Below are 24,601 nucleotides of genomic sequence, written 5' to 3' on the forward strand. Positions count from 1 at the left end.
TGAGAAAGGTCTAGGTGTCTTAGTCGATTAGAACCTCAGAATGAGGCAGCAGTGTAATGCAGTGCCTGAGAAAGCTAATGCATTCTTAGGTTGCTTTAACCAAAGCATAGTGTCTAAGTCACAAGAGGTAATAGCTCCGCTGTATTCTGCTCTGGTCAGACTGCATCTGAAGTGCTGGGCCTATTTCTGGGTGCCAAGTTTTAAGAAGGGCATTGTCAAATTGGAGTGTGTCTTTGTACTGAATTTAGGATCTTGGTTTTACTCCTCTTGTAATCAAATAGGATTAGTTCAATTATACAAGTATATGTAACCAACACCGCCTGTAGAATCATAGAATTGTAGAGTTGGAAAGGACCGTGGGGATGATCTAGTTCCACACCCGTAACATTGTACAGAGTGGTGTTTGTATTGTCTAAGCTACAAAATAATACTCTTTAAAGCAAATGGGATATGTTTTTATTGTTTTGAGGGGTTTTTTTTGCACATATGGTCTATAGTTGCAGAAATTTCCTTCTGACAGTGTATGTATGAGCCATGCTTCTCTGCCATGTCTGCTCTTGTGACATAAGCTTACCCAGATCAAATTATACAAAATGTATCACAGGATACTTCAGAATGTATTGCTTACCCATTTTTCCTGATTGACGTCCACCCATTTTACAATTTTCAGCAGTAGGGAAATAACTGTGACCAAAACAACAACAAAAACTTTGTAAACTTCTGTGGTTTTTCAGAAAACAAACATCCTAGGAATGCTGATCCATGCAGTTTCTTTACAGTAGATGTGGACGACGAGTAAAATAAGTAGGTTGGTTTTGTTAAACAGAAGCTTGCAGCAGAATCTTAACAGTTCTGATTTAGAATTCAGTTGAACTCACTGAGTCTTTCTGGGCTTGTTCCAGCCTTAAGAGTATTTTACCCTATTATTCTTATATCATCTGTAACACTGCTGAAAACATTAGTTTTCCAGATTTTGATTTGGATCATGAAGTTTGCACTTTTCCTATTTGGATCAATTTCCTCTTTAGGAAATTGCCACTTACACAAGGGTAAAGTGCCTTACTTTGAGAATGTTTGTGTAACACAGTGATTTGGAACATGCAGTGCATGGGCAAACTAACAGTCACATGGATGCCATACTTTAGCCTAAGTGATGATGGGAGCACACCCACCTTACTTCCAGCTTGATTCTAGTTACTCAGATGTAAGTGCCAGCATTCCATTAAGCTTACTTGCAGGTAAGCATGGAATTGCAATCTTCAATGGACAAGTCAATTCCTGCTTGCAACCAGTGAGCTGGAGATTGTAGCTTGGTCCTTTTGCCTAATGAGTTGCCTTTGAACTAGGAAATTGAAATCACCTCTGGCCTAAATTTGTATGTCTGTGCAGTATGCATGGTACCTACATTACTGCTTCTGCTGATATACTGGGGGCTCTGTTTAATGACAAAGTTAGCTTCAGCCTTGTATCTGAGTGAGTGGTAAACAGTCCAATCATCTGCATATTAACTCAGAAGCAAGTCCCAGTAAATTATGTGGGCCTTGCTTTCAGAAGAATGCACAAAGAACAATATATAAATGCAATGAATAAATAAATAAATAACAAAACGTGCATTAGGACTGCAGCCTTTGTGTCCTAGCCACTTGGGGCAGGGGCATGCAAATCAGAATGAGTTTAAAATGCTGTCTGTGACATGCAAGGGGAGCACTGTCACTTTTAAAAAAGTTTTTATTCACCAATTAACACATGTTAATTACTACTTTTTCCCCTGTTTACTGTACTTGCCCACCCTTCCACACTTGCTTGCCCAAATCTAAAAAGGTTCCAAAAGTTAACTTCTGGAATTAGCAAAAAAAAAAAAAGGACGCTCTTCTGAAGGTCGCCGTTTTATTTTTAAGTTTGGCGGAGTTCTCCTGATGCAGGGAGTGGGATCAGCTGCCGTGGCTTGTTATCCCGAGCCCGTTGCCTGGAAACTTCAGGCACCCGGGCGCTGCCGCCTCCCCAGCAAGCGGGGCTTGGGCGATGAGGTAATCCTGTGTAGCCGGAGAGAAGAGGAGCGGGGAGGAGGGCCTGAGCTTCAGGAACCCAGCCGAGGGCCCGCCCAGCCGGCCAAGAAAGCCCGGGAGGCAACCAGCGTTGAGCGCGCTCACCTCTCCCAAGCCGAGGTGCGCCGCTCGCAGCAGCCGGAGATCCGCAGCCAAAAGGGCAAAGGCGCCTTCGCGAGGCCCTGGAGCGGAGGACGTGCACGCTGAAGATCCCGGCTTTTTCCGCCAGCCTCAGGGCGTGGGATCCCGGCACGTAGCAGCCAGCGATCCCGGGAGCAGCAGCGCCCCCCGCAACACAGCGCCGGCTGGGAAAGGGAGCAGCGACAGCAGCGGCAGCCGGCCTTTTCCCCTCTCTCTCCTTCTCTCGCCTCTCCCACGTGTGGAGCCGGCTGGCTGTATGCCGCCCAAGCGGGGCATTTCCAGCCGGGGAGGTGCCGTGTTGGATCGCCTGGCGGCCGGATCGCCCGTCTCCACGCGCGCGCTTGGCTCAGCCTGAAGGCGATTCGGTGGCGGCGGGGCGAGGAAGTAGGAAGTAGTCACAACCCCATCGCCGGCCCTGCTGCTCATGTGCCGCTCCATCCATCACGCCCGGAGGGGGATCCGTTTACACTAGCCCGGAAAACAAGCCGAAGCGAGCTCCCGGGAACGGACGCGCCACCAAGGAACGGCGCGCGTTTTGGAGAGCCTGCGCGCGTTTTGGAGAGCCTGCGCCTGGGTGAGTGGCGTCTCTTTGCGCGCTGGTCGTGGCTGGGGGAGCGGGAGTCCCGAGCTTGTTTCTACAGTCCCGCGCTCCGGAGGAAAACCAGGCGCAGTTTTCTGCCCTTCTCGTTCGCGTCTCCTTCTCCGCTGCTTGTTTTGGGTAAGCCCTGGACGCCTGGGAAGACCGGAGAGACGTCCTCTCCTCTCCTCTCCTCTCCTCTCCTGACCTGCCTGCGCTCAGGTAGGGCCAATGGAAGCTGCCATTGCAGATGTGGCGTTGGACAAACAGATGAGCTGCTTCAGGTTCAGGAAGCTGGCAGGAATTGCCTTTATTTAGCTTGCAAGTGGGATGTGCCCCTGCGTGCTTACGGCTTGTCCCAATTTTTCCGCGAACCGCTGCATGCACCGCATGACAGTGGACATGACCTTCAGGAGACTTGCTTGTAAATTGGCAGAACTCCACCTGGTTTTTACACGTTACCTGGTTTCTTTGGCTTCCTCTTAAAAACAACAGTTCAGCCTGTTTACACAAGAATTTGCTTGCAGAGGCAGACCTTGTGAATTATTTACAGCAGAGGGGGGAAAGGCTTCTGTGCAGCAGTCACTACCCAATTCCAGAACATTTCAGCTCTTAATCCTGATTTGTTAATGTATTTTGCATAGGTTAGTAACTGTGAAAGAAAGCAAGGTTTTATTCAGTGTGTATGTGCCCTTAACGGTACAGAGAAGAAATGGTCATGTAAAGACTTACCAGTACATAAAACCAGTCAATTGCTGTTTCAGTCCTTGGAAATCATACTTGACCTAAGCATGCAGCTGACCTCCAAAACTATAACTAATGGAAGTGTTTTGATGGGGTTAATTGAAAAACGTCTCACAAAATTATTTATAAAAGGCAGAATTTTAAACCAGAAGTAAGGTTTTTTAAGGTCATTGTGCTAGATTTATTGTTTCCAGCCGAGGCCTTGCTGGGGCTCCTAAGGCCCATGCCTTTTTTGGTTGCCATAAATGAAACCCTAGAGCCTACTAATCTCTCAGCTTTTGCTAACCTTTATTATGATACGCCGTACAGTTCCTTGCCTTGTTTGTTTGTTTAAAAGATTCCTTACCCACTCTTCATTGCTGAAGGAATCCCAGAGTGGGCTACGTTAAGATAAAACACACAAATGCATAGGCAAATAAGTCTGCAGCTTGCTTTGGAAACTTATGAGAGTTGGTTCTAGCTGTAGTTGAGAAAAGCAAGGAATTTCCAAAACCAAGATCCTACAGAATTAGAAATGCAAGGTTTGTAGGTGATGCCATTTATTGGGCCAACTCTTGCTGGTGGTGCAAGAGCGTGTAAGCTTTCAAGGTAAAACATGAGGGATGGTGATTTGTGTGTGTGTCATCTGAAATCTGATGTACTCATAAACCGTAAGAGATTGGTCTTAAAGCACAATACATACTTTTTGTTTTAATAATATTTATTCAAAAGTTACAATACAGTTACAATACATTTTCAATCTACATATCCCTCCAGGTATAGGGCGGTATATAAATTCAATAAATAAATAAATAATAATAATCCCCTCCACAGACACCTCTGTGATGATGGCATTGAAATATCCTGTTCTTCAATAAAAGAGAAAAAGGGAGACCAGATCATTTCAAAGGTATCTTTTTTGGGAGATGCCTTTGCCTTTGATTAGTTGCCGATGGTATGTGAGGCGTTCTGATGACACATAGTTAATCTATGGAATTGGCTGTCTGCAGGATGCAGTAATGGCTGCCAAACTGGACATCTTTAAAAGGGGATTAGGCAAATTCATTGAGGATAAGGGTATCAATGGCTCCTGGTCATGATGACTGTACTACTTCCAGTTTTGGAGATATTATGTCCCTGAATACCAGTTGCTGGGGCAGGACAACAAGTGGGGATGGAGCTGTTGTTCTCATATCTTGCTTGCAGGCTTCTCATAGGCATTTCATTGGCCACTGTGAGAACAAGATACAGTACTGGTCTAGATTATTAATTGACTGATTTTATCTGATGCTGCAATTTCTAAACTGGCCTCCATCAAAGAGATCCCAGAGTGGTCTACCTATCAGTACAAATCGGGGGCAGGGAACTTCAGACCTGAGAACCAATTATGGCCTATTAGGCTTCCCAGTATGACCCTTGGGACTCTATCCAAGCCTCTCTCCTTAATCTCCCCCCCCCACCACTCCATACCCGTCTTGAATGCTTTTTCCTGAAATGTTATATGCTGCCTCCTTATCTGGATGGAGAGAGAGGGGTATAGGTGTATATAGAAACCTCTGATTTGTTATGTTTGGCTAGAATGTAATCCATAATCCATTTTACAGAAAATAATTGCTTCAGTAGCTCCATCCCCTTTTGTGTCAGACCCACCTACCACCTGCATGTGACCGTGGCAGGTTGACTGCAAATGAATGCGGCCCTCAAGCTGAAAATAGGTTTTCCCACCACCAAATTAAAACATTAATATATTAAACTAAGAATCAGGTTTCTTTTAAAATATATATACAGTGATACCTCTGGTTGCGAACGTGATCCATTCCGGAGGCCCGTTCGCAACATGAAAAAAGCGCAACCTGAAGCGCCATATCTGCACAGGTGTGTGGTGCAATATGGTGCTTGTGCGCATGCGCAAAGCGCAATTGGCGAAACCCGGAAGTAACCCTTTCTGGTACTTCCGGGTTGCCATGGGATGTAATCTGAAAGAATATAACATGAAGCAAACATAACATGAGGTATGACTGTATTCCATTTAAAACTGCCCCATCATCCCAAGCCACAGTGGGAAATCTAAGTGAGAAAACCAAGCAGCAGCATTCTAGCCCAGAAGCGTGCTTGTGAAGATGCTTCATTCTTCCATGCATAAAGCTCAATAAGGAGGGAGACAAATATTTCTCTAGGAGAGGGGAGACTCCTGCAGAAGCAGCATCATAAGCAAGAAAATTCTGTTGGATTGTTTGGGCCTTTGGCTTGATCTAGGATGGTTCTTCTTATAGAATTATAGAATTGTAGAGTTGGAAAGGACCACGGGGGGTCATCTAGTCCAGCCCCTGCAATGCTGGAATCTTTTTGCCCAATGTGGGTCTCAAGCCCCTGACCTGGAGATTAAGAGTCTCATGCTGTACCCACTGAGCTACGTTTTTATGTTTGTCAATAAATTGTGGCAAATTTTAAGACCTTTTAAACACTTCCTCCATATCATATGTTTCCTCATTCTTAAAGCGTTGACGTATGGCTTGTTTCATAAATAATCCTTCATAAGCTGTATCGCCTTAAGTTTAGTTGTGGTTATTTTTGCAAAATAGTGCTGGAGACCACTGTCGCACAGAAATGGGCTTGTGTCTAAATGTGGCTTTGGCTAATGTGAGTTAAGCAAAGTTTTGTAGAGATTCTCTGTCATTTCATTCTCTGTGCCAGCTTGAGCTCTGTTGGCACAAAACTCTTATTGCTAGGACTCTTAACATCAATAAATGTTTAAATCAGGAGATAAGCTGCAATTTTAAGTTTACCTTCTGCTCTAATTTCAGTACTGGATGCCCATGCATCTTGTACATGTAAAAATTTATGACAAAACAAGATGCGCCAATTGGCATTCGTGTAGGTAGACTGTAAAAATGTCAGTGTTTTTTTCAATGTGTATTGAGCTCCACAGGAGTTGCAGCTCTGCATCTGGAATAAAGTAATTCAAGTGTTGTGTCATTAATATTTGAATAACAGCAGTAGGTGAGGCATGGATTATCTCCATGCATACAGTGTTGGGGCTGGATTGTTGGTCATCTTCAGTGTCTCTGCAGAAGGTGCAGAAATGGATCAAAAAGAGGGTCTTAAATTTAATTAGGTGCATTTTTAAACTTAAATTCTATTACATATTTTATTTATAGAAGCTTTGTGGTGTTAGGAATATAGGCCTTCCTGGCAGCTTTAAATCATTTTCTTTTTGAACCCGCTCCAAGATCTTGAAAAGCAATATAAGAGCCTGGTGCATATTAATGTTAGAAACTCAGGTATATAAGCTAGGTGCCAAATGGCACCTTAAACCTAGGTTGTAATCACCGCACAAACCTAGGTTGTGTGATCTGTTTGCCAGGGGGTTGGACTAGATGACCATCGGGATCCCTTCCATTGCTACAATTTTATGATCTCAACTGCGTTGCTTGACTGTAGCTTGCTCTTGCAACAATTCACATGTCCCAGTATGCAAGAAGGAGAAACATGCACACAGAGTGGGAATGGAAATGGTATTAACTGGGGACTAAGGCAGAGGTTTTTAAACGGTGGTCTGTGTGTTCCATTTGGGTGGCCTTTGGAAAGGCTGCACAGTCAAAACATATGTATTTATTTCCTTCTGAAATCTGATCAGAGTGCACACTTGAAGTCCGTTTGGAACCCCAATTTACACCGATATGTATGTGTTTTAACAGGTTGTTTTTCCTTTCACTATCATCACATATTGTAGAAGAGAACTGCAGGCAACCCCACACTTGCACACAAGCGACTTGTGCACAACTGTGTACATGACCAGCACCAGGAAATAAATGAATTCAAGTCTGGAAATGGCAGGCAAGAGCTGGAGACTGAGTCCTCGCAGCTCATAAGGAGACCCTCCTTGGAGCCCATAGAGGATGTCAGTGAGGGTGGAGGAAGTCCCAAAGAGACTGGAGGTGCAGCATGACTTTGGTTATAGTACTCAGCCTCCCCGCCTAACAGCTGATGTGTGGGGTATCGCAGCAGCAGCCACCACTTTCCTGCATGTTCTCCAGCCTCCTCCTGGTCCCAGAGCTTCAATCCTAGCTCTGGATATTTTTCGATACAGTATTTTTGGTCTGGATTGGAAATAGAGTGGCAGAGGGGGAGTTTAAAAGACTGCTTAGAGGGTGCTCCCCACTTACACAACTTTCCCTAATGGGGGGGCTGGACCATAACCTCTGCATAAGTAGGGGGGATACCTGTAGGGAGGGGCATTCTTAATTCCCCCCTTCTCTGTGTTAAATATTTGTGTCGACAGATGCATATTTTACAGGTATTAGTGGCAGATAACTAGTGAGGTTTATCCCTCTAGAAAAACCACCAAGCATGCTAGTTATTTAACACTGGTTATAAATATTGTTGTGTAGTATGAGAGCATTTCCATGACCAAACACAGCGCATTTTAGTAGTGGTTTTTAACTTTTCTAAAGTTCTTCTCGCCAGATATTTAGGTAGTCGCAGTCTTTGTTATTACCCCATTCTTTGTTCTTTGGATATTGTGGTCTGGTTTGGCTTCTTTGTCAGTATGTTGACTGGGAAGTTGTTTTTTTTAAAATATTTTTTATTAACAATTTTTTGTTTGAATCACAATGCCAATAGAACAATACAATATCACATCTCTTAACATAGATCTTTTCACTTCTTTGGACTCCCTCGCATCTCCCGCTCCTGCGTTCCTGGTTATAATTTTATTCAGCAAATTTATCCCCTTATTTTGAATCTTCATATCTAATTTTCCAATGTTATATCTCTAATTTTGACTATCATTTTATTCAAATCTTAAAAAATTTAGATATAACCAACATATTCCAAAATTTTTATCATTTCTTAAATTTATCTTATCTTCATAATTCACTTCCTTGAACTCAATGGTGCCAAGTTATTTATACTCTAGCATCTTTCTTAACATTCATACAATTTACAATATTTTTGTAAATAATCTTAAATTTCTTCCAATCTTCTTCCACCGTCTCCTCTCCCAGGTCGACTGGGAAGTTCTTTCCTCCTATGTGAGAATTACTTCCTACAATGTTACAAGATGATGTATTCTGCAGCTGGAATCTTAATTTGTTGTCTTAGAATTAAGTTCTAATTTCCCGCAGGATGTATGCATTCATTAACCTGGTCTGTATTACACAGTCACAGCAGACGTATTCATATATCATCCCCATAATTCCTCTAGGAAATTTCATTGTTCATAAGCTTTACCTGGCACTGCTCTTGTGACAGCAAAATGCAAGCATTATAAACATAAGACCTATCTAGCTAGTGGGATTACAGAAATTCAAGCAGTTCCATGTGACTTTAGTGTGTTTGTGGAGGGGCATGCTGATTTTTAAAGACTTCTCTTGAAAATACAAAAAAAAAAAATCTTATTTAATGTCAGCTCTGGTTTTCAGTTAAAGTATTTAAAATATCAATTCAGTAGCACCTCTTTGAGATGACAAATTTGTAACAGCACAAGCGTTCATAGGTTACATGATTCTTCATATGAAAAACTTGAATAGTTGGCAACAAGCATTACAATGCAGTGTGTTTATAACCTGTAGGTCAAGTACTAAGGAATGTAGGGAGCTTATAGTGATAAATTGTTCACTCAGTTTTTAAAATGGGAGAAGACTCTGTAGTCCTAGATCAACATTGTATAAATTCTTCTGCCACCTTATGCTCCTTAAGGAAGAAAATTATTAATTTAAATTAATAATTTTGTTAGGAATGATCATTTTGGAGTGTCCTTGAAAGCTGAACTGCTGCTTTGCAAGTTACATTGTGTGCCTGCTTTTTATACAAGATTTATATCTTTTCATCTGTTTCCTTAATGACAACATGGTTTGGACATTGTAGGCTGTTGAGGGACATTTTCAGCACAATGTATATGCTGAAATGGAGTTGTAAGATGTAGTTATTTGACACTGTAATTGTATTGTTTGTGTCAATTAAGAAACACCATTGGCCTCTAAGTCTAGTGCAGAATCTGTTGCCAAAACCTTAACTTTAGGTCCTGAAGTGTTACTGGTTGATATTCTGTAGTATGCAAAAACTTAACATTATACAGTAGTTGTTTCCATCAGTAAGTTAGTATGCTGTTTCATACTGAAGTGCAACAGTATTGTTTAAAGGGACAAATTCTGCACCATTTTAATCTTAGTGAGACTCACCCAACAGTTATGGTATGATACCACCAAGAGAAGCAGAGTCCTTTATCCTATCCATCAAAACACATTGCATTACTATAAGGCTAAATGTATCTTGCTGCTTCTTATAGCTAAAGCAGGGCTGGCAAGCTATGTCCTCCAGCTGTTGTTCAACTTCAGATTCCATTATCCCCAGCCAATAAATAGTCCTGGATTATGAGAGTTGTAGTCAGTAACATCTGGAGGGGCCCAGGTTAGCCACTTCTGGGTTAAAGCATCTCAAGACAGAAAACTTTCCCAGGTTGTTGCAAAGCAAGGCAAGTAATCTCTACTACAGAGCCTAAGCCGCCAAAATAATTAACTTGTAAGCATTATCTCATGGCTAATCTCTGTACGTAGTAACAATAAGCCTCTTAACTGGATAAGTGTAAGTAATAGAGTAAGTCAAAGTTTTTCTCATTAACATTGTAACTAAGGCAAGCACTTTAGTTAAAAGTTTACGTTTCATTTGTGGGAAAGGCAGTCTTTCTTTTATAACTTTCCCCCTCAAATTATGAACTCTTTCGTTTAGCAAATGAACGAAATGAACTAAAAATGAACTAGATCTGGAGCTCAACCTGCTGCTAAGGTGGGAGGGGAGTGACCATATATATATATATTTCACTAATTCTCCCAATTTGAGGTGTGTTGTTACATTTTTTAAGTCGGAGAAATGATACAGAGAGAATCAGAGATGATAATGGGTGGCCTTAGTTAAAATGAGGTTTCAATTTTAGGGCTCATGGGCCCAAGCCTAAGACTACTATTCTGTGTGTACCCTTGGGCTGTAGTCTTACTCGATTGCAGAAATTGCTTGCAAATAGCAATGCATAGGATTGCATCATTAGTTTGAATTGCAGTCCAATCCTTAGAAATATGTACTTAAAGCTAAGTGCTATTGTTTGGTAAAAGTTGCATCCAAGTTAACATGCTGAAGACTGGGCTGTAAATATTTATACTGTCCTCTGATCACAATAATCCCTATGAAGCAGGTGAAGTGAATGTTCTGTATATTTATTTCTCTTACAAATGATAGAATTTAGATCACTACAAACACACAGCCACCATATGCTGACAGCATTGGGACTGTGATGAAACTGAAACCCAAATTTTAAGTCTTTGCAGTGAGAATACAGTAATCGAAGAGTGAATAGGAGCAGGAGCACCTCAATCCATTTCTTGGCCTTATCTGCCTTGTTTTTGTAACTGATCAATATTGGAGTGACTCTTGCTTTAAACTGTCATCTTGAACAAACCCAAGAAGCAGAGAAACTCCAAAACTTCCCATTAGAAACTCTGAATGTCAGAAATAAGATGATATACAGTTCTAATGGGATGCGGGTGGCGCTGTAGTCTAAACCACTGAGCCTAGGGCTTGCCAATCAGAAGGTCGGCGGTTCGAATCCCTGCGATGAGGTTAGCTCCCGTTGTTCGGTCCCAGCTCCTGCCCACCTAGCAGTTCAAAAGCACGTCAAAGTGCAAGGAGATAAATAGGTGACGGGCTGATGGGAGTCCAGCAACATCTGCATTATTATAAGGTGACGAACTCCATTAGTAAAATGGGATGTAAGTTAGTTGGACAAATAAATAAATAAATAAATAATATAGCATTCTAAAATTTAGCATCAAGTCTCTAAAACAGCTTGGAGTTGAGACTAATCAAAGAACCTTTGTGATATAAAGTTAGCGGTCGTTTTCAAAAACTGGTTTTGAGACTAAAACCATGGACTTGGTTTACTTTTAAAAACGTCTTCTCTTTACAACTTACCACACATTACACCAGGCAAGCTTAAGTGTGCCAGAGAGGAAGCTAGTGGTTGAATCATTGGGATTGAAGTAGAAGGGCATAAATAATGTGGAGAGATTCAAAACAAAATAAAAAAATTCCTTCCAGTAGCACCTTAAAGACCAACTAAGTTAGTTCTAGGTATGAGCTTTCGTGTGCATGCACACTTCTTCAGATACACTGAAACAGAAGTCACCAGACCTTTCTATATAGTGAGAAGGTGGGGAGGGGTATTACTCAGAAGGGTGGTGGGAATGGGTGATTGGCAGATAGCTGTGATGATACACCCGGACAACACCATTACTGGCCCCAACAACATCACACATACCATCTCGGGACTATTTAATTGCTCATCGTCTAACATTGTGTATGCCATCAAATGCCAACAGTGTCCTTCAGCTCTCTATATTGGACAAACAGGCCAAACCTTGCGCCAAAGAATAAATGGACATAAATCCGACATCAGGAACCACAAGACAGAGAAACCAGTAGGAGAACACTTCAATCTCCCAGGACATTCTATACAAGATCTCAATGTAGCTGTTCTATTACAAAGGAATTTCAGAAATAGACTGGAAAGAGAAGCTGCTGAATTGCAGCTTATCACCAAACTTAAAACCATGGAGAGACCTGGTCTGAACAGAGACATTGGATTCTTATCTCATTATACATGACAAAGCCATTTTTCACCTTCTCACCCCTTGCTTTTTCCTGTAAGACCTATTGCAGTCGTTAAGAGTCGTCAACAGGCTCATCACAGCTATCTGCCAATCACCCATTCCCACCACCCTTCTGAGTAATACCCCTCCCCACCTTCTCACTATATAGAAGGGTCTGGTGACTTCTGTTTCAGTGTATCTGAAGAAGTGTGCATGCACACGAAAGCTCATACCTAGAACTAACTTAGTTGGTCTTTAAGGTGCTACTGGAAGGAATTTTTTTATTTTGTTTTGACTATGGCAGACCAACACGGCTACCTATCTGTAAGTGGAGAGATTCGTTGCTCTTTGTCTCAGATGGAAACTTGATAATTTCACCAATTCATTTATGCCACCCATAAATTGATCGCTTTATTTATTGAAATAGGATTTCCTGAATTCATAAGAAATCCTCTTTCAATCAAGAAACCGACCAATTTATGGGTGGCATTTGATTTGTGGAGGGATTGTAGACAGGCGTGTGGGCTTAAAGTAGAAGAAAAGAGGAAATGGAGCAGCTGATTAGTGTCTCAACATGACCAACCAACATGAGGTGCATGTGAAATTGCCACAGTCCACAACCATTTTGGCAGACGAAACCATTTACTTATCAGTCATGGGCATGATATAAAGTTTGCCAATAGCATGTTGATAGTTTTTATCTACTGACATGTTTGTGGAATTTCTAGCATTGAAGAGTTGTTTCCAAAAGGTGAACAGTCTTGATCTAATATCAACACTTGTAGGTGCTCCAGGGATTGGAACCTTTGTTGGACAACTATGGCTCTGAGCCACAAACAATTTAAACACACATGTCTCAGATTTACTGTACTGTACTTTTCAGACCCTCTTTGGAGCAAGCATACATTAGCTGCTAGCTGCTAATGAATTTCACTTTGAAGTGAGCTGATTTAAATGCTTATTACACAGGATTATTAACTCCAGCGACTGGGTCACCGTTCCCATCTTCTATAAATTTTAGCTTGGCATAAAAGTGTGGCAGAATGACTGTTTTTTGGAGGGGCTTTGTATGGCCTTTTATCCCCACTATTTAGGGATATTCTCTGTCGGTAATCTGCTATCTTGAAGATACATAGTACATCTGAGGAAGTGGTTTCTAGTCAGTGGAAATTTATACCACAATGGATTTGTTGGTTTTTGGGCACTACAAGACTCTGTACTGCTTTTACTACAATAAATCAACATTACCTCCCCTCTGAAATGCCCAATTTGTGACCTGTAGACAGGAAACAAATGTATTGCTGAATTGTTTGTTAGAGGTTAAAAAATAAAAGGTACCACATAAGGAAAAAAAAACTGCTTTGCAGCTCACCTTCAGAATTGGAGGTTAGTGGTGAGTTCAGCTTAACTTGTGTAATAACACAAGTACATTCAACCTGATACACATTACGCAACAAACTGTATTTTATGTAATGGCCAAATTGGCAGTTGCAAAAATCCTGTGGTTTGTCTTCTCCAGCACAATTACGTTAACTCAATGTGCACATGTTTTTAAAATAATTGTATGACAAGGTTTTAAGGGGAAGCCACAGTAACATGTATGCAAAGAAATGCATTTTCTACAATAGGAAAATGGTTGAATATAATTTCTGCAGATTAATATTTCTATTTATTTCCCTCTGTTCTCCATGTTCATAGCTGCTACTTCTTTTACCTCTGGGAAACGAAAACAAGCTATTTAAGTGAATCAGAAGTACGATGTTCCTTTGTGCCGAGGGTTCCAGTGGAGACGATCTGTACGTCTAAGTTACTGTGGAAACCATGGCTGCCAAACACTAACTTCTTTGTGCTTTACTCATGGACTATAACCCCAAAGAAAAGCTGTCTTCTCTTTTCTATAAGATATTTTATTAATTGGGACTCCTCAGTCCTCAAATTCTGAAAACTCCCCTTGAAGGGTCACGGTTGATGTCCAGCTGAAAAAGAGATTAAACTCAAAGCTAACTTTAAAAAAAAGAAAGAAATTCCCACACTTTTCCTGCCAACCAGCCTCCAGTGCTTATTCCCTCCTTCATTAAGCTGTTAGCAACATAGTTGTATTTAGAAGAGTGGGGTGTTCTGTGCAGTTTTCCTGCTATCTCTTCCTAATTTCAGACAATAATTCATTCTGGGATGAAGAAAATTGTACTAATTCCTGCATCAGTTGCTTTTCCTAACAGAGAAGGTCATTTTAACAGTTACTCTGGGAAAGTTTTGCCTGGAGGTTGGAGTTCAGGGTGACAGACTGGAAAGTAACACAATCTTGCCTCTGCTTACAGCCTGATACACTGAGACCTGTAGAGATCGACGTGATTATAAACTCTTAGTTACAACTCACCTTTTTGAAGATAGAAAGGGTAGAAAGATTTCCCACCATGCCCATATATGTCAGCACTTATTTTCTCTCAGCACAAAACTTCTTTTGCACTTAAAATAAAGTTGTATGAGAATGAATGGATGATTCTTCAGTCCCTTTTCCTTCTCATGGTGAATTTTTGAAGGAGGAATATTCGCATGGTGTGGTGATGAGATCACTCTGCAGGGAACACCAGCTGGCCTATTACTAGGCAGTTTAAATGTCTGTCTTGGATGTTTTTGGGCTCTTTTCCAGACTCCTTGCATATTGTGTAATGGAGTCTGTGGAAAATGAGAGATGTCTGCCAAATAGCTTTTCCATGGAACAGATTTCCCTTGTCTTCCCTTTCCTCTTGCGCTCATTTGAGGAGGGGAGTATTCTTTATTTGTTAGAATTCAAACCCTTCCGTGTTAAATGAGAAAATCCTGGGAGTGACAAAAACAAGGAAAAAAGAGCAGTTCAAGGCAAGTCCATTGTATAGTCCCAAAGCTTCAAAGCTGGTCTGTAACCTAGATATAAGACAGAGAAATGAATGGAAATAAGTGCTGTACATTTGAATAGAACTAATTCCAATGAGCCATGAGTTCACAAGCATCTCCCTATAGCTATCATTGTCTGCAATTTCCTGTTGCTGGTGAGTCTACAGGATCTATAGTTCAGACATGGTCACTGAGAACAGCTGATTAGTAGCCACCAGTAACCAGTTTGCTCCATGATTCTTTCCCCCTCCATAGAATACAACTGTTGTGGCTTTGTGTGGCCTTACTTGCCATGCCTAAAGTGGTTTGATGAGTCCAATAGTGCAACTGTGTAGACCTGTGCCACAGCTATAGCCGGAGAATATTTGGATGCAGTTATTTTTGCTCCAGTGATTGCAAGTTGTTTAGTCCAGGTGATATATTATGTGTACTTCTGAAGTGAATCAAGGAAGTGTAAAATAAATTTACCATGCATTTTTAGGAGGAAAAAGTGGTCTTCTATTCTATCTTCCCAGCAACAGAATGGCCTCAAATAAACAGCTCTGTCCTTTAATCAATACCAGCTCCTCTTTTAATATTTGTCCCCATTGGCTAATAAACCAAACCTTTTGGTGATTGATCTAGTTTGTGGTGCTATTAAAATACATGTAGCATGCTCTAGCATAGGAAATGGTGTATAAACAAGATTATAAAACAATGAACGTTTGGGGTCTCTTATCGATTCTGTTGGAAATACCGTATTTTTCGCTCTATAAGACGCACCTAGTTTTTGGAGGAGGAAAACAAGAAAAAAAATATTCTGAATCTCAGAAGCCAGGACAGCAAGAGGGATCGCTACGCAGTGAAAGCAGCAATCCCTCTTGCTGTTCTAGCTTCTGGGATAGCTGCGCAGCCTGCATTCGCTCCATAAGATGCACACACATTTCCCCTTACTTTTTAGGAGGGAAAAAGTGAGTCTTATAGAGCAAAAAATACGGTAACTTTGCTGAATGGTACTCTTACAGGGGTGATCCATAAAATTTCTGTTTATGAATTAGAATATGTGCCATTTGCTGTTTTAGAGTCCCTCTGAAAATAACAATGTCTCCTCTTGCCCCACACCATTGCTATTAAAATGCAGGAGCCAGGGAAGTTTTAAAAGGATTAGTCACTGAGCATTGGCTTAAGCTTGTCTGCTTAACTGGAAAGTCTTTCTGAATAATATTCTCCCGGAAAACTGTGAAAAATGTTGCATTTTCTATAAGCCTCTGCTACTCTTTCTCCCTGAAGTAGGTGAAGTTTTGAGCAAGTGGGAATTCCTTGTTTTTCACTTGGGAACAGCTGAACTAGGGGAAATGAGCCTTCTGTAATACCGAGTACAATAACAATTTATGCATAAAATGGTTTAGAATGAAAATGTTTGCAGCCGTCAGAAGAACATTTGGAGCAGCTAGGAATATAGCTGTTCTTTTGAATCCTGAATGTAAAAGTTAGGTACAGTGGTACCTTGCGTTACATACGCTTCAGGTTACAGACGCTTCAGGTTACAAACTCCGCTAACCCAGAAATAGTACCTCAGGTTAAGAACTTTGCTTAAGGATAAGAACAGAAATCATGTGGTGGCGGCGCGGCGGCAGCAGAAGGCCCCATTAGCTAAAGTGGAGCTTCAGGTTAAGAACAGTTTCAGGTTAAGAACTGACCTCTGGAACGAATTAAGTACTTAACCCGAGGTACCACTGTAATCTTCTCTTAGTCCCCATCTATCTGCTGGGGGGAGGGGGCAGTGGACCAAGATGGAAAGGAGAAGAAAATACCATTACAGTGTATTCCTATGCCCCACAGTGAATTCCTATGCCCCACAAATAACCCAGAGATGCATTTTAAATAAAAGCACACATTCTACTTATGTAAAAACACGCTGATTCCCGGACCGTCCGCAGGCTGGATTTAGAAGGCGATTGGGCTGGATCCAGCCGCCGGGCCTTTGTTTGCCTACCCATGGTGTAGAAGGTCTGCTGAGACCTCTGGTGTGAAACAATGCCTTTGTTTGCCGAAAAGCTCGTTGAGCCCATTTACACAGTTAGTTGAGACAGGTTGCCCAGGGGCAAGGAAGTGAAGTGAAGCCGAAGCTTCAAAAGGTGTTCCTTAGAATGCTTCACATTCTCTTTTTCAGCTAGTTTAGTTTCCCCTGTGGAAGAGTGATCTGACTTCAGAGACATTTGATTTATTTATTTTTTAAAAATGTATGCTGCCTTTATTCCATTGTTAATATTCAAGGAGACTTAAGAACATGTCATGAAACGTAACATTCTTTTTGCATATGGGAATTGCAATTATAACGCCTAGATCCGCTGGGTGGAGGAGATTAGGAAGGAGTGTAGGAACATATCTTGTGCAAAAGCCCAGGCAGTCCCCTCAAATAGCTCCACAGGTGTAGAGTTGACAGTAGGCCCCAAATCAGTGCTATCGGGTGGTTAAGAGATGGCCTTGAATCCAGCACTGCTCTGTTCAGAGAGGACCAAATATTGGAGATTGGAGTAACTAATTTCCCTGTATTGGAATGAATGGGAAGACAATTAAATAATAATAATCAGATACCCAATGTATCAATACATTGTCCCGGACTGTATTGAGGGCAAGACCACAGTGGTATATTGACCCAGTGGTACATTGTGGTATATGGTGTTTTGACCTGGTGGTACCGTATTTTTCGCTCTATAAGACGCACCAGACCACAAGACATACCTAGTTTTTGGAGGAGGAAAACAAGAAAAAAATATATTCTGAAGCTCAGAAGCCAGAACAGCAAGAGGGATCGCTGCGCAGTGAAAGCAGCAATCCCTCTTGCTGTTCTGGCTTCTGGGATAGCTGCACAGCCTGCATTTGCTCCATAAGACGCACACACATTTCCCCTTACTTTTTAGGAGGAAAAAAGTGAGTCTTATAGAGCAAAAAATACGGTATATTGCCTGCCGGCTGGCACCTTGACTTCCTTCTCCGGCTGAGCAGGTGGGCTGCCTCCTTCCTCCCTGTGCCAGGCACTGGCAGCTTCACCCCAGTACTTCCAGTGCTCCTTCCTTTTCAACACTGTGATGTATCACTCTATTGTGATGTTTAGCTGGTGATACATCATATTGCCCAGCCCTACCACCCACATGCACTTAGTTACTGTTGTGACCAGCACAAGTTTGATAGGGCATGGCAGGTATTTTTATGTTAATCTGCTCTTCTTGGGAGAGTTTCTGTCATTCAGCCTAGACTACACCCAACAATGTGAATCAATTGGTTTGACTCAGTAAAAGACGGCTTCCTGTGTTTGTAATGAGTGCATTGCAAATATTCCCCCCCCCTCCTTGTTACACAGTTGTCAGAGCGATTAGTGTATTTTTGCAGAACCTTTACTGTCTGGCAAGGTGCATGTGTGCATCATCGTGTTGCTCAATCTTCAGAAGAAGCTACCCCTCAGGCCCTGCATAGGCAGTTACTGCATTCCAGGCTCTCTTTAATAATTTGCTGGTAATTGTTGCTTCCTGACTTACTCAGTACAGTAAATGTATTCAAGCCTAACAAGACTGTGTTCATTCCTGAGCAATGGGCCGTTAACTGTTCCATTCTTCCCCAGTGATGATCTGATTAATAATTAGAATGTTTTTGTGACAGAAATTAAACACTGTGTTTTGATTGGCGAGATAATATTCGTGGAGAGCGGATGGTCAGAGTTGGCATAATATCACTCAGCCTGCCACATTATTATGGTAAGCTGTTAGAATTCAGGTTCGTGCCAAGCTTGCCAAATAAGGCATCGGAAAAGCTCACGGCGACTTTTGAATCATAAAATAGTAAAAAGGATAAAAATCTTGTCTTAATGAGAATTTTAAAGCAGCAATATTTTAAAAGTGTCTCTAGACCAAATTTTATCTGAGACCACCCACCCGCTTTGCCTCAGTTTAATTATTTAATCACTACCCTGCATCCCTTAGCCACAATTGCTCTCTACCCAAATCCTTTACTGATGTCCTGGCAGTAGTATATTACAATCATGTGTGATAAAATTCTACTTTCTTTCAGAGTTGAAAGAAAACTTAGGCTGCCCGCAGACAGAGAGCCCCCCTTCCACTTATGTGCATTCCACTTGTGCACAGCCATATTTGTGTGTGTCACTGTGAAATTTAAAAAAAAATGATTTGAACCAGGAAATGGCACCAAAGTGGGAGAGAGCTGGAGAGCAGGAGTAAACAGCTTGCACAGCATCTCTAAGTATCTCGGCCCCCCTCACTCTCCTTCACTTGCTTCCTAGCCAGCAGTCATATAAATTCTAATTCTACTTGTTGTTGTTGTTTGGGGGATGCTCCATGCCTACCCCTGCCTGCCTGCCTGCCTGCCTTCCTCCCTCGCTTGCTCACTCATGTCAGTTTTGTTCCTTGGGCAGCATCCAAGAATCCCCCTTCCCTCCAATCACCATCGCCCTCTCCCACAAACAGGCAGCAATATTATTTCTTGGAGGTGGAACAGAAACTAGATAAAAAAGAAACAGTCTCCATCAACTTCCAAGACTAAAACGGAGAGTGCCTAGAGGCCCCACAGTGGCGCTGGGCACTGGGACCCAGCCACCCACCCACTGACCCCCAGGTCAACGAGGAAGTTGGGCAGGATGGCCGCTTCAGCAGCCTCTCTCAACAGCACCCTCACCACTTTATTCAATTTCATGTGTATGTGCAGAGTGTAAGTGTGGGATTCCTGTACTCAGAAAGTTCACATCACCTAGATCAGTTAATTGTTGAAAGAGGTTAAATAATCAGGCTATACTTTGCACCTCCTGAATGGGAAGAACAGGTGAAGATTCTATATATAAAATGTCTTTGAGCTTGTGCAGTTATAGATAAAAACAAACTTTCTTGACGGCAACAGATGATGATGAACATAAATGGATGGATTCATCTACGTCATTCTCCTTTGATTTCCTTGTCATTTGGAGATTATTTCAGATGTCGCTAACAATGAAAGCCATTGTAATGTTTCTTAAGGTTGTTAGCTTATACTCAGTTTACATTTTGGCGAAGATTAGTACTTTGTTTAGTTTGACCCACAAAGCTGTCCCGAGACTGCTCTAGCAGCTGAATGCCATCTGTAGCTGCCAGATTCTCTCTAGGCTGAAGGCCTAAAATTTTACCTTCCACAGCTGTTGCTATTAGAGGCTAGGGAGTCACTGCAGGCTCAATTATTGGACCTTATTATCCACTAAATACATGTTCAATTCTGTAAGAAACCTGCATAATTGAACACAGCCAGCCTGCCTGCCCACCCTATGTCCTACTTCTTATTTCAAAGATACTTTGCTGTGTCCCAACGCCTTTTCTTTTTAAAGAAGCTTTTGCTTAGTAATGGTGCACCCGAATATGTAACTTTAAAAATTAGACTATGAACATGGAAATAAGTTCTTAAAAAGCATTCTACAGTTTAGAAAATTTAGGGTTGCATGCATGTCATTCTGGTGCCTTTTTGTTGCGTACAGTTATAATTTAATTTACCAAAGATAGGAAAATTGTTTTAGAATCAAGAAGTTGTACATTGCAAGTAAACCCTAATTGTAAATGTATATGGTACACTTCTCAATCTAGATATACACTCATGTATTGCGATTATTCTTAAAATGCTTAGTGGTTTTGCAGTTTGAGGCATGGTCTCTTTTAATGCATTCAGTTCTCTACATTTTAATCCAGAGAGAGCTTAAATACGACGTAGAGTTGACCTACTGCTTCTTAAAGTGTTATAAATCACCTGTCCTAGTCACTATTGCTAGGAATTCATTAGTTTATTCATTAGCAACACATTAGCAGGTATTAAGCATTGACAAAGCTCCATTTTCACTCTGAATAGTTTGCTTTGGATACTTTTTTTTAAAGATTCTGACATTGAAAATGGAACTTTCATATAAACTTTTTTTTGCAGGGATTTTATCTCAATTGATTAAGTGACAAATGTGGTCTTGGTTGGTACTCTTAAAATTGTATGCCACCCTACACTCATAGATCTCAGAGCAGATCACAACATAACATCAATCCAATACTGTGTTCTTCCCATGGTATGGTATTTGCTATTGATTTACAAGTGGTCTTTTCATGTTATGAATTGGAGAATATTATATAAGTATGGAGTGGTTTAGCCAGCATTAACGCAGATAATCTTTCTCAGAGTAAGTAATTTTATTTCAGGATCCTGTTGGTTTTATTGAGGCTCATCTTCAACGCTCTAGTAACTTACCATTACACAAAAGGGTAGTTGGAATTTAATTTGGCAGCCATCTTACTTCCCTAAGTAATATTGCTTCAGCTATTTTTCTTTAGGTTGGTGTCCAGTTAGACTTGGTGGTTCTTCGAATTGGGAGGATATTTGCTTCATGAACTCGAGAGGATTGCATTTGAGCAATCTCTTCTTACGGAATGTAGGTCAAACTTAGGTATTTCATGACTGAGATAATTTGGTAAAACCTATAGGAGAAAACATAAATGAAAGTGTGGTTGTAGTCTTAAAACATATTTAGGTATGTTGCATTTGAGCTCAGTGGGACTTGTTTCTGAGGAAACATGCATAGGATTTGGCTGAAAGACAAATTAGTTATGAGAGAACTCCCTGTGTTAGGAATTGGTTAACTGGGTGTTCATAAACTAAGACTGAATCCTAACTGGGCAAAGGACTTCTAAGTGGGTAGTTCTAGGGTCAGTGAATTGGTTAAACACCTTGTTCTGGATGGGGTGGCACTCTCCCTTAAAGTTCAGGTGCATAGTCTCATGTATTCCTTGATCCAGCTTTGTCACAAGAAGCCCAAGCAATCATTTTATTTGTATGGTTAAAACCATGCTCAAGCCATTTTACAACATATTTAAAAAATACCTAAGTAGTCATAAACAATAAATAAAACTTCAAAAAGTACACAACCAAATCAAACAAGTTCCACATGAATCATAGGATACAAAAGATACAAAAATTAACAGCAACAACCACACCACCAGCAAACCCTCCTAAACATTACCCAAACCTATATAGCTTCAGAGGTATGAAGTGCCTTCGCCAAGCTCTGCCTGGTTTGCCTACCATGGCTGTTCCTGGACAAAGTTAACCAATCCCAGCGACCCATAATCTGTTAACTTCCCATTTGGATTCCTTTAATGCACTTTACATGGGGCTACTCTTGCTTTTCTGTACATCAGTCAAAAAAGTTGCATGGACAGTAAAACTTAGCTTAGTTAAGATGTTCCTAGGTAACTCAAGAGTGGCTGGTGAGAGCCATGCGGCTGAGCTGGAGCAACCATCTCAAACCTCTTCACATGCCAAGTTTCTCAGGTAGACTGGGGAAGGGAACAAAGGCTTGATTACCTATTTCGTCCCAGGGAAGGGGAAGTGACATAGCTAAACCTGGTAGAACATCATACTGGATGGTTTGAACTCCTTCAGAGCTATTCCACCTGGCCTTCAATTTGAATTAGCCTGATCCTCTACAGTGGTACCTCAGGTTACATACGCTTCAGGTTACAGACTCTGCTAACCCAGAAATAGTACCTCGGGTTAAGAACTTTGCTTCAGGATGAGAACAGAAATCATGCTCCAGCGGCGCTGCAGCAGAAGGAGGCCCCGTTAGCTAAAGTGGTGCTTCAGGTTAAGAACAGACCTCCAAAATGAATTAAGTACTTAACCTGAGGTACCACTGTATTCCCCTTTTCCCTTTCCTCTTCTATGAAGAAACCCTTTCTGGGACCCCACATTTAAATTCTTCCCTGGTCTCTTTGCTAGCCCCATTGGACCAACTTGGCCAGTTAGCCCTGGTAATCATTTGATGTCTACTGACTGGGTCCCCCCCCCCATGGCCCCTGAATTTTTTGAATTTTATTAATATTGATGCTGTATATTATGTTGTATTTTATGCTGTTTTTAAGTTGCATTTTAATCTATGTTTTATATTTGCTGTTAGCTGCCCTGAGCCCGCTTTTTAAACCAGGAAGGGCGGGGTATAAATAAATTTTTTTTTTAATTATTATTATTATTATTATTATTATTATTATTATTATTATTTCTTCTTCTTTGGCAATCACTCATAGCCGAGTAAGATTGTCTTCCATAGACATGGTTTTATCAATGAGTCCGTAAGTGACTGTGGAGGCAATTTCTGGATCCACACATCCTTCCACAGTGGGGACATTGGTTTCTGGGTGGAAGTTGATCACAGTGTGGATTTGTCAAGCGTGCCTTCCTCCTAGCATGTTTCTCCCTTGCATCCTGAGTTTGAGTGTTTTCAAAGCCCATGACACTATCAAAGCCCATGACAATATTATTATTATTATTATTATTATTATTATTATTATTATTATTATTATTATTTGCATTAGTTAGACTTGAGCATGTTGGTTATATGTCGCTGGTTATCCCGCAGGAATAACCATTCCTGTGGCATAGCACAGGTGACATAGCATGGGTCCTTTTCTGTGGTGGTATCCTGACTGGAATGCCCTCCTGCTGTAAATCTGACCAGCACTGATACTTTGTTTCAGTGCCAAGTGAATACTATCAGTTTGTCCATGCATTTATGGGCTGTTAACTGCTGCTGCATTTTGGGGTGTTTTGTGATAGAACTTTTCAACACGGTTTTTATCTACTTTAAATTGCCTAGAATTCTTAATGTTTTACACATGCTGTAATACACCTTAAGATCACGTGATAAATGTGGACTAAAATTGTACTTGATAACATTTATATCGTTGCAAATTCAAATTTTGTGTTTAAATACACATTTTGTTGATTTTCTGCCAATAAGCCTTGTTTATTAAGATCAATTACCTCTCTCTGGTTCTGGTGTCATTTCTATATTTCTGTGTTGTTCTTTCATTTGAAAAAACAACAACAACAAGCCCAAAACCTCCAGTTGATTCTAATGTGTACTGTATTTAGCGTCTTGATTAAAATGAGAGCTGCCCTCTCTGGCACATCTTTCACAATTAGCTGTTCTAATTTTCTTCTGTTGACTTCGTTTTGAGGAAGCCAACACTGTGATGATTTAGGTTTAGATTCTTTTTATGGTGGGAGGAATGAACTGAAGCGAAATGTCAAAACGGCAACAGAACAGCAACACTGCAGACTGAGTGTTGCTATTGGCCTGTATAAATATTCTCCCAAGAGCCAAATGCCACAGAATGAATGGCATGACAGAGAGCCAAAGTACAGTTACATTGAAATGACCTTAATAAAATATAGTGCTGCTCGTGGGGGGAAGGAAGAGGTTGCTGAGTTGGAATGGGGGAAGCACATGTACGAATAACTTCGTATTGAAAGTGCAAATGCCTGGAATAGACAGGAATAGTTCATAAACAAAAGCTTTGCATCAGTAGACTAAAAACGGATCATCATGCAAATCTCAGAGTGGGTAAGAAATTTTGTTGTAGTACTCAGTACTGAACTATTAGCCGTTGAACTGTATGTTTGTATTTGTGGCCTAGCACCACCGTTGTCTCCTGCTGGGTAAAAATCTAGGGAGTCTGTCATTGTAATGCTGAAAGGAGTTTAAAAAATATGATGAGATAATTTGTAGCGGTAGGTACATGACAGGGCTCTTTCCTCACTCCCTACCCAAC

The 24,601-nt window shown here is 41.1% G+C and overlaps 1 protein-coding gene across 4 annotated transcripts in view; it reads left to right on the forward strand.

The window, feature by feature from the left end:
• Positions 1-2,584: 2,584 nt before the first annotated feature.
• Positions 2,585-24,601, forward strand: part of TRAK1 (trafficking kinesin protein 1) — a 144,254-nt gene continuing 122,237 nt past the window's right edge. For 3 of the 4 annotated variants that reach the window (XM_081881997.1, XM_081882003.1, XM_081881995.1), the window contains exon 1: positions 2,585-2,760. The gene's annotated coding sequence lies outside the window, so the exon portion shown is untranslated. The other variant, XM_081881998.1, reaches the window with a different exon arrangement.

Source organism: Podarcis erhardii (assembly GCF_964252035.2).
Source record: "Podarcis erhardii genome assembly, chromosome: 12".
In the NCBI taxonomy this organism is placed as follows: Eukaryota; Metazoa; Chordata; class Lepidosauria; order Squamata; family Lacertidae; genus Podarcis; species Podarcis erhardii.